Below are 16,186 nucleotides of genomic sequence, written 5' to 3'. Positions count from 1 at the left end.
GGACTTAGACATAATTTCACTCTCACAACATTATGGCTGGTTGGAGACAATCCGAACCACAAGTACCGGGTCCATGGTGCTGGGCGTATACTGGGGGGACGGGGACGACTCCCATTAACCCCTGACTATACCGGGGATACGCTTATCACAATGCCTTTCTGGTCTGTGCTGAAGCAGGGCATTCTGGCAACCAAGTGGCTTGACCTTTATTAGTGAGCCTGGTTACCCCCTCTCGGAACCACAGACTTAGAAATCGCCAGCTCATGTACGGTGCATAAAATATATTTATATACATACCCTTATACACCATTTTAAAAAAAAATATCACAAAATTCTTCTAAGTCCCTCGGGAAGAGTGAAAGACGCGCACGTTCATTTTGAGAGCTCCTAGACCTTCCTATAAGAAGTTAGCCAAAAAGTAGCTTCGAAAAACGCTTAGATTAAGTTTCAGAGTTGCTTCTAATATACCAAAGCTGGACTTAGACATAATTTCACTCTCACAACATTATGGCTGGTTTGAGACAGTCCAAACCACAAGTACCGGGTCCATGGTTCTGGGCGTATACTGGGGGGACGGGACGACTCCCATTAACCCCTGACTATACCGGGGATACTCTTATCACAATGCCTTTCTGGTCTGTGCTGAAGCAGGGCATTCTGGCAGCTAAGTGGCTTGACCTTTATTAGTGAGCCTGGTTACCCCCTCTCGGAACCACAGACTTAGAAATCGCCAGCTCATATACAGTGCATAAAAAAAAAAATATATATATATATACCCTTATACACCATTTTAATAAAAAATATCACAAAATTCTTCTAAGTCCCTCGGGAAGAGTGAAAGACGCGCACGTTCATTTTCAGAGCTCCTAGACCTTCCTATAAGAGGTTAGCCAAAAAGTAGCTTCGAAAAACGCTTAGGTTAAGTTTCAGAGTTGCTTCTAATGTACCAAAGCTGGACTTAGACATAATTTCACTCTCACAACATTATGGCTGGTTGGAGACAGTCCGAACCACAAGTACCGGATCCATGGTTCTGTACGTATACTGGGGGGACGGGGACGACTCCCATTAACCCCTGACTATACCGGGGATACGCTTATCACAATGCCTTTCTGGTCTGTGCTGAAGCAGGGCATTCTGGCAGCCAAGTGGCTTGACCTTTATTAGTGAGCCTGGTTACCCCCTCTCGGAACCACAGACTTAGAAATCGCCAGCTCATGTACGGTGCATAAAATATATTTATATACATACCCTTATACACCATTTTAATAAAAAATATCACAAAATTCTTCTAAGTCCCTCGGGAAGAGTGAAAGACGCGCACGTTCATTTTCAGAGCTCCTAGACCTTCCTATAAGAAGTTAGCCAAAAAGTAGCTTCGAAAAACGCTTAGGTTAAGTTTCAGAGTTGCTTCTAATGTACCAAAGCTGGACTTAGACATAATTTCACTCTCACAACATTATGGCTGGTTGGAGACAGTCCGAACCACAAGTACCGGGTCCATGGTGCTGGGCGTATACTGGGGGGACGGGGACGACTCCCATTAACCCCTGACTATACCGGGGTTACGCTTATCACAATGCCTTTCTGGTCTGTGCTGAAGCAGGGCATTCTGGCAGCTAAGTGGCTTGACCTTTATTAGTGAGCCTGGTTACCCCCTCTCGGAACCACAGACTTAGAAATCGCCAGCTCATATACAGTGCATAAAAAAAATATATATATACAGTATACCCTTATACACCATTTTAATAAAAAATATCACAAAATTCTTCTAAGTCCCTCGGGAAGAGTGAAAGACGCGCACGTTCATTTTCAAAACTCCTAGACCTTCCTATAAGAAGTTAGCCAAAAAGTAGCTTCGAAAAACGCTTAGGTTAAGTTTCAGAGTTGCTTCTAATGTACCAAAGCTGGACTTAGACATAATTTCACTCTCACAACATTATGGCTGGTTGGAGACAGTCCGAACCACAAGTACCGGGTCCATGGTGCTGGGCGTATACTGGGGGGACGGGGACGACTCCCCTTAACCCCTGACTATACCGGGGATACGCTTATCACAATGCCTTTCTGGTCTGTGCTGAAGCAGGGCATTCTGGCAACCAAGTGGCTTGACCTTTGTTAGTGAGCCTGGTTACCCCCTCTCGGAACCACAGACTTAGAAATCGCCAGCTCATGTACAGTGCATAAAATATATTTATATATATACCCTTATACACCATTTTAATAAAAAATATCACAAAATTCTTCTAAGTCCCTCGGGAAGAGTGAAAGACGCGCACGTTCATTTTGAGAGCTCCTAGACCTTCCTATAAGAAGTTAGCCAAAAAGTAGCTTCGAAAAACGCTTAGATTAAGTTTTAGAGTTGCTTCTAATATACCAAAGCTGGACTTAGACATAATTTCACTCTCACAACATTATGGCTGGTTGGAGACAGTCCAAACCACAAGTACCGGGTCCATGGTTCTGGGCGTATACTGGGGGGACGGGACGACTCCCATTAACCCCTGACTATACCGGGGATACGCTTATCACAATGCCTTTCTGGTCTGTGCTGAAGCAGGGCATTCTGGCAACCAAGTGGCTTGACCTTTGTTAGTGAGCCTGGTTACCCCCTCTCGGAACCACAGACTTAGAAATCGCCAGCTCATGTACAGTGCATAAAATATATTTATATATATACCCTTATACACCATTTTAATAAAAAATATCACAAAATTCTTCTAGGTCCCTCGGGAAGAGTGAAAGACGCGCACGTTCATTTTCAAAACTCCTAGACCTTCCTATAAGAAGTTAGCCAAAAAGTAGCTTATAAAAACGCTTAGATTAAGTTTTAGAGTTGCTTCTAATATACCAAAGCTGGACTTACTGTAGACATAATTTCACTCTCACAACATTATGGCTGGTTGGAGACAGTCCGAACCACAAGTACCGGGTCCATGGTGCTGGGCGTATACTGGGGGGACGGGGACGACTCCCCTTAACCCCTGACTATACCGGGGATACGCTTATCACAATGCCTTTCTGGTCTGTGCTGAAGCAGGGCATTCTGGCAACCAAGTGGCTTGACCTTTGTTAGTGAGCCTGGTTACCCCCTCTCGGAACCACAGACTTAGAAATCGCCAGCTCATGTACAGTGCATAAAATATATTTATATATATACCCTTATACACCATTTAAAAAAAAAATATCACAAAATTCTTCTAAGTCCCTCGGGAAGAATGAAAGACGCGCACGTTCATTTTGAGAGCTCCTAGACCTTCCTATAAGAAGTTAGCCAAAAAGTAGCTTCGAAAAACGCTTAGATTAAGTTTTAGAGTTGCTTCTAATATACCAAAGCTGGACTTAGACATAATTTCACTCTCACAACATTATGGCTGGTTGGAGACAGTCCAAACCACAAGTACCGGGTCCATGGTTCTGGGCGTATACTGGGGGGACGGGACGACTCCCATTAACCCCTGACTATACCGGGGATACGCTTATCACAATGCCTTTCTGGTCTGTGCTGAAGCAGGGCATTCTGGCAGCTAAGTGGCTTGACCTTTATTAGTGAGCCTGGTTACCCCCTCTCGGAACCACAGACTTAGAAATCGCCAGCTCATATACAGTGCATAAAAAATATATATATATATACCCTTATACACCATTTTAATAAAAAATATCACAAAATTCTTCTAAGTCCCTCGGGAAGAGTGAAAGACGCGCACGTTCATTTTCAGAGCTCCTAGACCTTCCTATAAGAGGTTAGCCAAAAAGTAGCTTCGAAAAACGCTTAGGTTAAGTTTCAGAGTTGCTTCTAATGTACCAAAGCTGGACTTAGACATAATTTCACTCTCACAACATTATGGCTGGTTGGAGACAGTCCGAACCACAAGTACCGGGTCCATGGTTCTGGGCGTATACTGGGGGGACGGGGACGACTCCCATTAACCCCTGACTATACCGGGGATACGCTTATCACAATGCCTTTCTGGTCTGTGCTGAAGCAGGGCATTCTGGCAGCTAAGTGCTTGACCTTTATTAGTGAGCCTGGTTACCCCCTCTCGGAACCACAGACTTAGAAATCGCCAGCTCATGTACGGTGCATAAAATATATTTATATACATACCCTTATACACCATTTTAATAAAAAATATCACAAAATTCTTCTAAGTCCCTCGGGAAGAGTGAAAGACGCGCACGTTCATTTTCAGAGCTCCTAGACCTTCCTATAAGAAGTTAGCCAAAAAGTAGCTTCGAAAAACGCTTAGATTAAGTTTTAGAGTTGCTTCTAATATACCAAAGCTGGACTTAGACATAATTTCACTCTCACAACATTATGGCTGGTTGGAGACAGTCCAAACCACAAGTACCGGGTCCATGGTTCTGGGCGTATACTGGGGGGACGGGACGACTCCCATTAACCCCTGACTATACCGGGGATACGCTTATCACAATGCCTTTCTAGTCTGTGCTGAAGCAGGGCATTCTGGCAACCAAGTGGCTTGACCTTTGTTAGTGAGCCTGGTTACCCCCTCTCGGAACCACAGACTTAGAAATCGCCAGCTCATATACAGTGCATACAATAAATTTATATATATACCCTTATACTGTACACCATTTTAATAAAAAATATCACAAAATTCTTCTAAGTCCCTCGGGAAGAGTGAAAGACGCGCACGTTCATTTTCAGAGCTCCTAGACCTTCCTATAAGAAGTTAGCCAAAAAGTAGCTTCGAAAAACGCTTAGGTTAAGTTTCAGAGTTGCTTCTAATGTACCAAAGCTGGACTTAGACATAATTTCACTCTCACAACATTATGGCTGGTTGGAGAGAGTCCGAACCACAAGTACCGGGTCCATGGTTCTGGGCGTATACTGGGGGGACGGGGACGACTCCCATTAACCCCTGACTATACCGGGGATACGCTTATCACAATGCCTTTCTGGTCTGTGCTGAAGCAGGGCATTCTGGCAACCAAGTGGCTTGACCTTTGTTAGTGAGCCTGGTTACCCCCTCTCGGAACCACAGACTTAGAAATCGCCAGCTCATATACAGTGCATACAATAAATTTATATATATACCCTTATACTGTACACCATTTTAATAAAAAATATCACAAAATTCTTCTAAGTCCCTCGGGAAGAGTGAAAGACGCGCACGTTCATTTTCAGAGCTCCTAGACCTTCCTATAAGAAGTTAGCCAAAAAGTAGCTTCGAAAAACGCTTAGATTAAGTTTTAGAGTTGCTTCTAATATACCAAAGCTGGACTTAGACATAATTTCACTCTCACAACATTATGGCTGGTTGGAGACAGTCCAAACCACAAGTACCGGGTCCATGGTTCTGGGCGTATACTGGGGGGACGGGACGACTCCCATTAACCCCTGACTATACCGGGGATACGCTTATCACAATGCCTTTCTAGTCTGTGCTGAAGCAGGGCATTCTGGCAACCAAGTGGCTTGACCTTTGTTAGTGAGCCTGGTTACCCCCTCTCGGAACCACAGACTTAGAAATCGCCAGCTCATATACAGTGCATACAATAAATTTATATATATACCCTTATACTGTACACCATTTTAATAAAAAATATCACAAAATTCTTCTAAGTCCCTCGGGAAGAGTGAAAGACGCGCACGTTCATTTTCAGAGCTCCTAGACCTTCCTATAAGAAGTTAGCCAAAAAGTAGCTTCGAAAAACGCTTAGGTTAAGTTTCAGAGTTGCTTCTAATGTACCAAAGCTGGACTTAGACATAATTTCACTCTCACAACATTATGGCTGGTTGGAGAGAGTCCGAACCACAAGTACCGGGTCCATGGTTCTGGGCGTATACTGGGGGGACGGGGACGACTCCCATTAACCCCTGACTATACCGGGGATACGCTTATCACAATGCCTTTCTGGTCTGTGCTGAAGCAGGGCATTCTGGCAACCAAGTGGCTTGACCTTTGTTAGTGAGCCTGGTTACCCCCTCTCGGAACCACAGACTTAGAAATCGCCAGCTCATATACAGTGCATACAATAAATTTATATATATACCCTTATACTGTACACCATTTTAATAAAAAATATCACAAAATTCTTCTAAGTCCCTCGGGAAGAGTGAAAGACGCGCACGTTCATTTTCAGAGCTCCTAGACCTTCCTATAAGAAGTTAGCCAAAAAGTAGCTTCGAAAAACGTTAGGTTAAGTTTCAGAGTTGCTTCTAATGTACCAAAGCTGGACTTAGACATAATTTCACTCTCACAACATTATGGCTGGTTGGAGAGAGTCCGAACCACAAGTACCGGGTCCATGGTTCTGGGCGTATACTGGGGGGACGGGGACGACTCCCATTAACCCCTGACTATACCGGGGATACGCTTATCACAATGCCTTTCTGGTCTGTGCTGAAGCAGGGCATTCTGGCAACCAAGTGGCTTGACCTTTGTTAGTGAGCCTGGTTACCCCCTCTCGGAACCACAGACTTAGAAATCGCCAGCTCATATACAGTGCATACAATAAATTTATATATATACCCTTATACTGTACACCATTTTAATAAAAAATATCACAAAATTCTTCTAAGTCCCTCGGGAAGAGTGAAAGACGCGCACGTTCATTTTCAGAGCTCCTAGACCTTCCTATAAGAAGTTAGCCAAAAAGTAGCTTCGAAAAACGTTAGGTTAAGTTTCAGAGTTGCTTCTAATGTACCAAAGCTGGACTTAGACATAATTTCACTCTCACAACATTATGGCTGGTTGGAGACAGTCCGAACCACAAGTACCGGGTCCATGGTGCTGGGCGTATACTGGGGGGACGGGGACGACTCCCATTAACCCCTGACTATACCGGGGATACGCTTATCACAATGACTTTCTGGTCTGTGCTGAAGCAGGGCATTCTGGCAGCCAAGTGGCTTGACCTTATTAGTGAGCCTGGTTACCCCCTCTCGGAACCACAGACTTAGAAATCGCCAGCTCATATACAGTGCATAAAATATATTTATATATATACAGTACCCTTATACACCATTTTAATAAAAAATATCACAAAATTCTTCTAAGTCCCTCCGGAAGAGTGAAAGACGCGCACGTTCATTTTGAGAGCTCCTAGACCTTCCTATAAGAAGTTAGCCAAAAAGTAGCTTCGAAAAACGCTTAGATTAAGTTTCAGAGTTGCTTCTAATATACCAAAGCTGGACTTAGACATAATTTCACTCTCACAACATTATGGCTGGTTTGAGACAGTCCAAACCACAAGTACCGGGTCCATGGTTCTGGGCGTATACTGGGGGGACGGGACGACTCCCATTAACCCCTGACTATACCGGGGATACGCTTATCACAATGCCTTTCTGGTCTGTGCTGAAGCAGGGCATTCTGGCAGCTAAGTGGCTTGACCTTTATTAGTGAGCCTGGTTACCCCCTCTCGGAACCACAGACTTAGAAATCGCCAGCTCATGTACGGTGCATAAAATATATTTATATACATACCCTTATACACCATTTTAATAAAAAATATCACAAAATTCTTCTAAGTCCCTCGGGAAGAGTGAAAGACGCGCACGTTCATTTTCAGAGCTCCTAGACCTTCCTATAAGAAGTTAGCTAAAAAGTAGCTTCGAAAAACGCTTAGGTTAAGTTTCAGAGTTGCTTCTAATGTACCAAAGCTGGACTTAGACATAATTTCACTCTCACAACATTATGGCTGGTTGGAGACAGTCCGAACCACAAGTACCGGGTCCATGGTTCTGGGCGTATACTGGGGGGACGGGGACGACTCCCATTAACCCCTGACTATACCGGGGATACGCTTATCACAATGCCTTTCTGGTCTGTGCTTAAGCAGGGCATTCTGGCAGCCAAGTGGCTTGACCTTATTAGTGAGCCTGGTTACCCCCTCTCGGAACCACAGACTTAGAAATCGCCAGCTCATATACAGTGCATAAAATATATTTATATATATACCCTTATACACCATTTTAATAAAAAATATCACAAAATTCTTCTAAGTCCCTCCGGAAGAGTGAAAGACGCGCACGTTCATTTTGAGAGCTCCTAGACCTTCCTATAAGAAGTTAGCCAAAAAGTAGCTTCGAAAAACGCTTAGATTAAGTTTCAGAGTTGCTTCTAATATACCAAAGCTGGACTTAGACATAATTTCACTCTCACAACATTATGGCTGGTTTGAGACTGTCCAAACCACAAGTACCGGGTCCATGGTTCTGGGCGTATACTGGGGGGACGGGGACGACTCCCATTAACCCCTGACTATACCGGGGATACGCTTATCACAATGCCTTTCTGGTCTGTGCTGAAGCAGGGCATTCTTGCAGCCAAGTGGCTTGACCTTATTAGTGAGCCTGGTTACCCCCTCTCGGAACCACAGACTTAGAAATCGCCAGCTCATATACAGTGCATAAAATATATTTATATATATACCCTTATACACCATTTTAATAAAAAATATCACAAAATTCTTCTAAGTCCCTCCGGAAGAGTGAAAGACGCGCACGTTCATTTTGAGAGCTCCTAGACCTTCCTATAAGAAGTTAGCCAAAAAGTAGCTTCGAAAAACGCTTAGATTAAGTTTCAGAGTTGCTTCTAATATACCAAAGCTGGACTTAGACATAATTTCACTCTCACAACATTATGGCTGGTTTGAGACTGTCCAAACCACAAGTACCGGGTCCATGGTTCTGGGCGTATACTGGGGGGACGGGACGACTCCCATTAACCCCTGACTATACCGGGGATACTCTTATCACAATGCCTTTCTGGTCTGTGCTGAAGCAGGGCATTCTGGCAGCTAAGTGGCTTGACCTTTATTAGTGAGCCTGGTTACCCCCTCTCGGAACCACAGACTTAGAAATCGCCAGCTCATATACAGTGCATAAAAAAAATATATATATACCCTTATACACCATTTTAATAAAAAATATCACAAAATTCTTCTAAGTCCCTCGGGAAGAGTGAAAGACGCGCACGTTCATTTTCAAAACTCCTAGACCTTCCTATAAGAAGTTAGCCAAAAAGTAGCTGCGAAAAACGCTTAGGTTAAGTTTCAGAGTTGCTTCTTATATACCAAAGCTGGACTTAGACATAATTTCACTCTCACAACATTATGGCTGGTTGGAGACAGTCCAAACCACAAGTACCGGGTCCATGGTTCTGGGCGTATACTGGGGGGACGGGACGACTCCCATTAACCCCTGACTATACCGGGGATACGCTTATCACAATGCCTTTCTGGTCTGTGCTGAAGCAGGGCATTCTGGCAGCCAAGTGGCTTGACCTTTATTAGTGAGCCTGGTTACCCCCTCTCGGAACCACAGACTTAGAAATCGCCAGCTCATATACAGTGCATAAAATATATTTATATACATACCCTTATACACCATTTTAATAAAAAATATCACAAAATTCTTCTAAGTCCCTCGGGAAGAGTGAAAGACGCGCACGTTCATTTTCAAAACTCCTAGACCTTCCTATAAGAAGTTAGCCAAAAAGTAGCTTCGAAAAACGCTTAGGTTAAGTTTCAGAGTTGCTTCTAATGTACCAAAGCTGGACTTAGACATAATTTCACTCTCACAACATTATGGCTGGTTGGAGACAGTCCGAACCACAAGTACCGGGTCCATGGTGCTGGGCGTATACTGGGGGGACGGGGACGACTCCCATTAACCCCTGACTATACCGGGGATACGCTTATCACAATGCCTTTCTGGTCTGTGCTGAAGCAGGGCATTCTGGCAACCAAGTGGCTTGACCTTTATTAGTGAGCCTGGTTACCCCCTCTCGGAACCACAGACTTAGAAATCGCCAGCTCATGTACGGTGCATAAAATATATTTATATACATACCCTTATACACCATTTTAATAAAAAATATCACAAAATTCTTGTAAGTCCCTCGGGAAGAGTGAAAGACGCGCACGTTCATTTTGAGAGCTCCTAGTCCTTCCTATAAGAAGTTAGCCAAAAAGTAGCTTCGAAAAACGCTTAGATTAAGTTTCAGAGTTGCTTCTTATATACCAAAGCTGGACTTAGACATAATTTCACTCTCACAACATTATGGCTGGTTGGAGACAGTCCAAACCACAAGTACCGGGTCCATGGTTCTGGGCGTATACTGGGGGGACGGGACGACTCCCATTAACCCCTGACTATACCGGGGATACGCTTATCACAATGCCTTTCTGGTCTGTGCTGAAGCAGGGCATTCTGGCAGCTAAGTGGCTTGACCTTTATTAGTGAGCCTGGTTACCTCCTCTCGGAACCACAGACTTAGAAATCGCCAGCTCATATACAGTGCATAAAAAATATATATATATATACCCTTATACACCATTTTAATAAAAAATATCACAAAATTCTTCTAAGTCCCTCGGGAAGAGTGAAAGACGCGCACGTTCATTTTCAGAGCTCCTAGACCTTCCTATAAGAGGTTAGCCAAAAAGTAGCTTCGAAAAACGCTTAGGTTAAGTTTCAGAGTTGCTTCTAACGTACCAAAGCTGGACTTAGACATAATTTCACTCTCACAACATTATGGCTGGTTGGAGACAGTCCGAACCACAAGTACCGGGTCCATGGTGCTGGGCGTATACTGGGGGGACGGGGACGACTCCCATTAACCCCTGACTATACCGGGGATACGCTTATCACAATGCCTTTCTGGTCTGTGCTGAAGCAGGGCATTCTGGCAACCAAGTGGCTTGACCGTTATTAGTGAGCCTGGTTACCCCCTCTCGGAACCACAGACTTAGAAATCGCCAGCTCATGTACGGTGCATAAAATATATTTATATACATACCCTTATACACCATTTTAATAAAAAATATCACAAAATTCTTCTAAGTCCCTCGGGAAGAGTGAAAGACGCGCACGTTCATTTTGAGAGCTCCTAGACCTTCCTATAAGAAGTTAGCCAAAAAGTAGCTTCGAAAAACGCTTAGATTAAGTTTCAGAGTTGCTTCTAATATACCAAAGCTGGACTTAGACATAATTTCACTCTCACAACATTATGGCTGGTTTGAGACAGTCCAAACCACAAGTACCGGGTCCATGGTTCTGGGCGTATACTGGGGGGACGGGACGACTCCCATTAACCCCTGACTATACCGGGGATACTCTTATCACAATGCCTTTCTGGTCTGTGCTGAAGCAGGGCATTCTGGCAGCTAAGTGGCTTGACCTTTATTAGTGAGCCTGGTTACCCCCTCTCGGAACCACAGACTTAGAAATCGCCAGCTCATATACAGTGCATAAAAAAAAAAAATATATATATATATACCCTTATACACCATTTTAATAAAAAATATCACAAAATTCTTCTAAGTCCCTCGGGAAGAGTGAAAGACGCGCACATTCATTTTCAAAACTCCTAGACCTTCCTATAAGAAGTTAGCCAAAAAGTAGCTGCGAAAAACGCTTAGGTTAAGTTTCAGAGTTGCTTCTTATATACCAAAGCTGGACTTAGACATAATTTCACTCTCACAACATTATGGCTGGTTGGAGACAGTCCAAACCACAAGTACCGGGTCCATGGTTCTGGGCGTATACTGGGGGGACGGGACGACTCCCATTAACCCCTGACTATACCGGGGATACGCTTATCACAATGCCTTTCTGGTCTGTGCTGAAGCAGGGCATTCTGGCAGCCAAGTGGCTTGACCTTTATTAGTGAGCCTGGTTACCCCCTCTCGGAACCACAGACTTAGAAATCGCCAGCTCATATACAGTGCATAAAATATATTTATATACATACCCTTATACACCATTTTAATAAAAAATATCACAAAATTCTTCTAAGTCCCTCGGGAAGAGTGAAAGACGCGCACGTTCATTTTCAGAGCTCCTAGACCTTCCTATAAGAGGTTAGCCAAAAAGTAGCTTCGAAAAACGCTTAGGTTAAGTTTCAGAGTTGCTTCTAATGTACCAAAGCTGGACTTAGACATAATTTCACTCTCACAACATTATGGCTGGTTGGAGACAGTCCGAACCACAAGTACCGGATCCATGGTTCTGTACGTATACTGGGGGGACGGGGACGACTCCCATTAACCCCTGACTATACCGGGGATACGCTTATCACAATGCCTTTCTGGTCTGTGCTGAAGCAGGGCATTCTGGCAGCCAAGTGGCTTGACCTTTATTAGTGAGCCTGGTTACCCCCTCTCGGAACCACAGACTTAGAAATCGCCAGCTCATGTACGGTGCATAAAATATATTTATATACATACCCTTATACACCATTTTAATAAAAAATATCACAAAATTCTTCTAAGTCCCTTGGGAAGAGTGACAGACGCGCACGTTCATTTTCAGAGCTCCTAGACCTTCCTATAAGAAGTTAGCCAAAAAGTAGCTTCGAAAAACGTTAGGTTAAGTTTCAGAGTTGCTTCTAATGTACCAAAGCTGGACTTAGACATAATTTCACTCTCACAACATTATGGCTGGTTGGAGACAGTCCGAACCACAAGTACCGGGTCCATGGTGCTGGGCGTATACTGGGGGGACGGGGACGACTCCCATTAACCCCTGACTATACCGGGGATACGCTTATCACAATGACTTTCTGGTCTGTGCTGAAGCAGGGCATTCTGGCAGCCAAGTGGCTTGACCTTATTAGTGAGCCTGGTTACCCCCTCTCGGAACCACAGACTTAGAAATCGCCAGCTCATATACAGTGCATAAAATATATTTATATATATACAGTACCCTTATACACCATTTTAATAAAAAATATCACAAAATTCTTCTAAGTCCCTCCGGAAGAGTGAAAGACGCGCACGTTCATTTTGAGAGCTCCTAGACCTTCCTATAAGAAGTTAGCCAAAAAGTAGCTTCGAAAAACGCTTAGATTAAGTTTCAGAGTTGCTTCTAATATACCAAAGCTGGACTTAGACATAATTTCACTCTCACAACATTATGGCTGGTTTGAGACAGTCCAAACCACAAGTACCGGGTCCATGGTTCTGGGCGTATACTGGGGGGACGGGACGACTCCCATTAACCCCTGACTATACCGGGGATACGCTTATCACAATGCCTTTCTGGTCTGTGCTGAAGCAGGGCATTCTGGCAGCTAAGTGGCTTGACCTTTATTAGTGAGCCTGGTTACCCCCTCTCGGAACCACAGACTTAGAAATCGCCAGCTCATGTACGGTGCATAAAATATATTTATATACATACCCTTATACACCATTTTAATAAAAAATATCACAAAATTCTTCTAAGTCCCTCGGGAAGAGTGAAAGACGCGCACGTTCATTTTCAGAGCTCCTAGACCTTCCTATAAGAAGTTAGCTAAAAAGTAGCTTCGAAAAACGCTTAGGTTAAGTTTCAGAGTTGCTTCTAATGTACCAAAGCTGGACTTAGACATAATTTCACTCTCACAACATTATGGCTGGTTGGAGACAGTCCGAACCACAAGTACCGGGTCCATGGTTCTGGGCGTATACTGGGGGGACGGGGACGACTCCCATTAACCCCTGACTATACCGGGGATACGCTTATCACAATGCCTTTCTGGTCTGTGCTTAAGCAGGGCATTCTGGCAGCCAAGTGGCTTGACCTTATTAGTGAGCCTGGTTACCCCCTCTCGGAACCACAGACTTAGAAATCGCCAGCTCATATACAGTGCATAAAATATATTTATATATATACCCTTATACACCATTTTAATAAAAAATATCACAAAATTCTTCTAAGTCCCTCCGGAAGAGTGAAAGACGCGCACGTTCATTTTGAGAGCTCCTAGACCTTCCTATAAGAAGTTAGCCAAAAAGTAGCTTCGAAAAACGCTTAGATTAAGTTTCAGAGTTGCTTCTAATATACCAAAGCTGGACTTAGACATAATTTCACTCTCACAACATTATGGCTGGTTTGAGACTGTCCAAACCACAAGTACCGGGTCCATGGTTCTGGGCGTATACTGGGGGGACGGGGACGACTCCCATTAACCCCTGACTATACCGGGGATACGCTTATCACAATGCCTTTCTGGTCTGTGCTGAAGCAGGGCATTCTTGCAGCCAAGTGGCTTGACCTTATTAGTGAGCCTGGTTACCCCCTCTCGGAACCACAGACTTAGAAATCGCCAGCTCATATACAGTGCATAAAATATATTTATATATATACCCTTATACACCATTTTAATAAAAAATATCACAAAATTCTTCTAAGTCCCTCCGGAAGAGTGAAAGACGCGCACGTTCATTTTGAGAGCTCCTAGACCTTCCTATAAGAAGTTAGCCAAAAAGTAGCTTCGAAAAACGCTTAGATTAAGTTTCAGAGTTGCTTCTAATATACCAAAGCTGGACTTAGACATAATTTCACTCTCACAACATTATGGCTGGTTTGAGACTGTCCAAACCACAAGTACCGGGTCCATGGTTCTGGGCGTATACTGGGGGGACGGGACGACTCCCATTAACCCCTGACTATACCGGGGATACTCTTATCACAATGCCTTTCTGGTCTGTGCTGAAGCAGGGCATTCTGGCAGCTAAGTGGCTTGACCTTTATTAGTGAGCCTGGTTACCCCCTCTCGGAACCACAGACTTAGAAATCGCCAGCTCATATACAGTGCATAAAAAAAATATATATATATACCCTTATACACCATTTTAATAAAAAATATCACAAAATTCTTCTAAGTCCCTCGGGAAGAGTGAAAGACGCGCACGTTCATTTTCAAAACTCCTAGACCTTCCTATAAGAAGTTAGCCAAAAAGTAGCTGCGAAAAACGCTTAGGTTAAGTTTCAGAGTTTCTTCTTATATACCAAAGCTGGACTTAGACATAATTTCACTCTCACAACATTATGGCTGGTTGGAGACAGTCCAAACCACAAGTACCGGGTCCATGGTTCTGGGCGTATACTGGGGGGACGGGACGACTCCCATTAACCCCTGACTATACCGGGGATACGCTTATCACAATGCCTTTCTGGTCTGTGCTGAAGCAGGGCATTCTGGCAGCCAAGTGGCTTGACCTTTATTAGTGAGCCTGGTTACCCCCTCTCGGAACCACAGACTTAGAAATCGCCAGCTCATATACAGTGCATAAAATATATTTATATACATACCCTTATACACCATTTTAATAAAAAATATCACAAAATTCTTCTAAGTCCCTCGGGAAGAGTGAAAGACGCGCACGTTCATTTTCAAAACTCCTAGACCTTCCTATAAGAAGTTAGCCAAAAAGTAGCTTCGAAAAACGCTTAGGTTAAGTTTCAGAGTTGCTTCTAATGTACCAAAGCTGGACTTAGACATAATTTCACTCTCACAACATTATGGCTGGTTGGAGACAGTCCGAACCACAAGTACCGGGTCCATGGTGCTGGGCGTATACTGGGGGGACGGGGACGACTCCCATTAACCCCTGACTATACCGGGGATACGCTTATCACAATGCCTTTCTGGTCTGTGCTGAAGCAGGGCATTCTGGCAACCAAGTGGCTTGACCTTTATTAGTGAGCCTGGTTACCCCCTCTCGGAACCACAGACTTAGAAATCGCCAGCTCATGTACGGTGCATAAAATATATTTATATACATACCCTTATACACCATTTTAATAAAAAATATCACAAAATTCTTGTAAGTCCCTCGGGAAGAGTGAAAGACGCGCACGTTCATTTTGAGAGCTCCTAGTCCTTCCTATAAGAAGTTAGCCAAAAAGTAGCTTCGAAAAACGCTTAGATTAAGTTTCAGAGTTGCTTCTTATATACCAAAGCTGGACTTAGACATAATTTCACTCTCACAACATTATGGCTGGTTGGAGACAGTCCAAACCACAAGTACCGGGTCCATGGTTCTGGGCGTATACTGGGGGGACGGGACGACTCCCATTAACCCCTGACTATACCGGGGATACGCTTATCACAATGCCTTTCTGGTCTGTGCTGAAGCAGGGCATTCTGGCAGCTAAGTGGCTTGACCTTTATTAGTGAGCCTGGTTACCTCCTCTCGGAACCACAGACTTAGAAATCGCCAGCTCATATACAGTGCATAAAAAATATATATATATATACCCTTATACACCATTTTAATAAAAAATATCACAAAATTCTTCTAAGTCCCTCGGGAAGAGTGAAAGACGCGCACGTTCATTTTCAGAGCTCCTAGACCTTCCTATAAGAGGTTAGCCAAAAAGTAGCTTCGAAAAACGCTTAGGTTAAGTTTCAGAGTTGCTTCTAATGTACCAAAGCTGGACTTA

This window comes from Ascaphus truei, chromosome 4 (assembly GCF_040206685.1).
Source record: "Ascaphus truei isolate aAscTru1 chromosome 4, aAscTru1.hap1, whole genome shotgun sequence".
NCBI classification, from domain to species: Eukaryota; Metazoa; Chordata; class Amphibia; order Anura; family Ascaphidae; genus Ascaphus; species Ascaphus truei.
The sequence above is the reverse complement of the archived record's forward strand: the minus strand, read 5'-3'. Positions refer to the sequence as shown.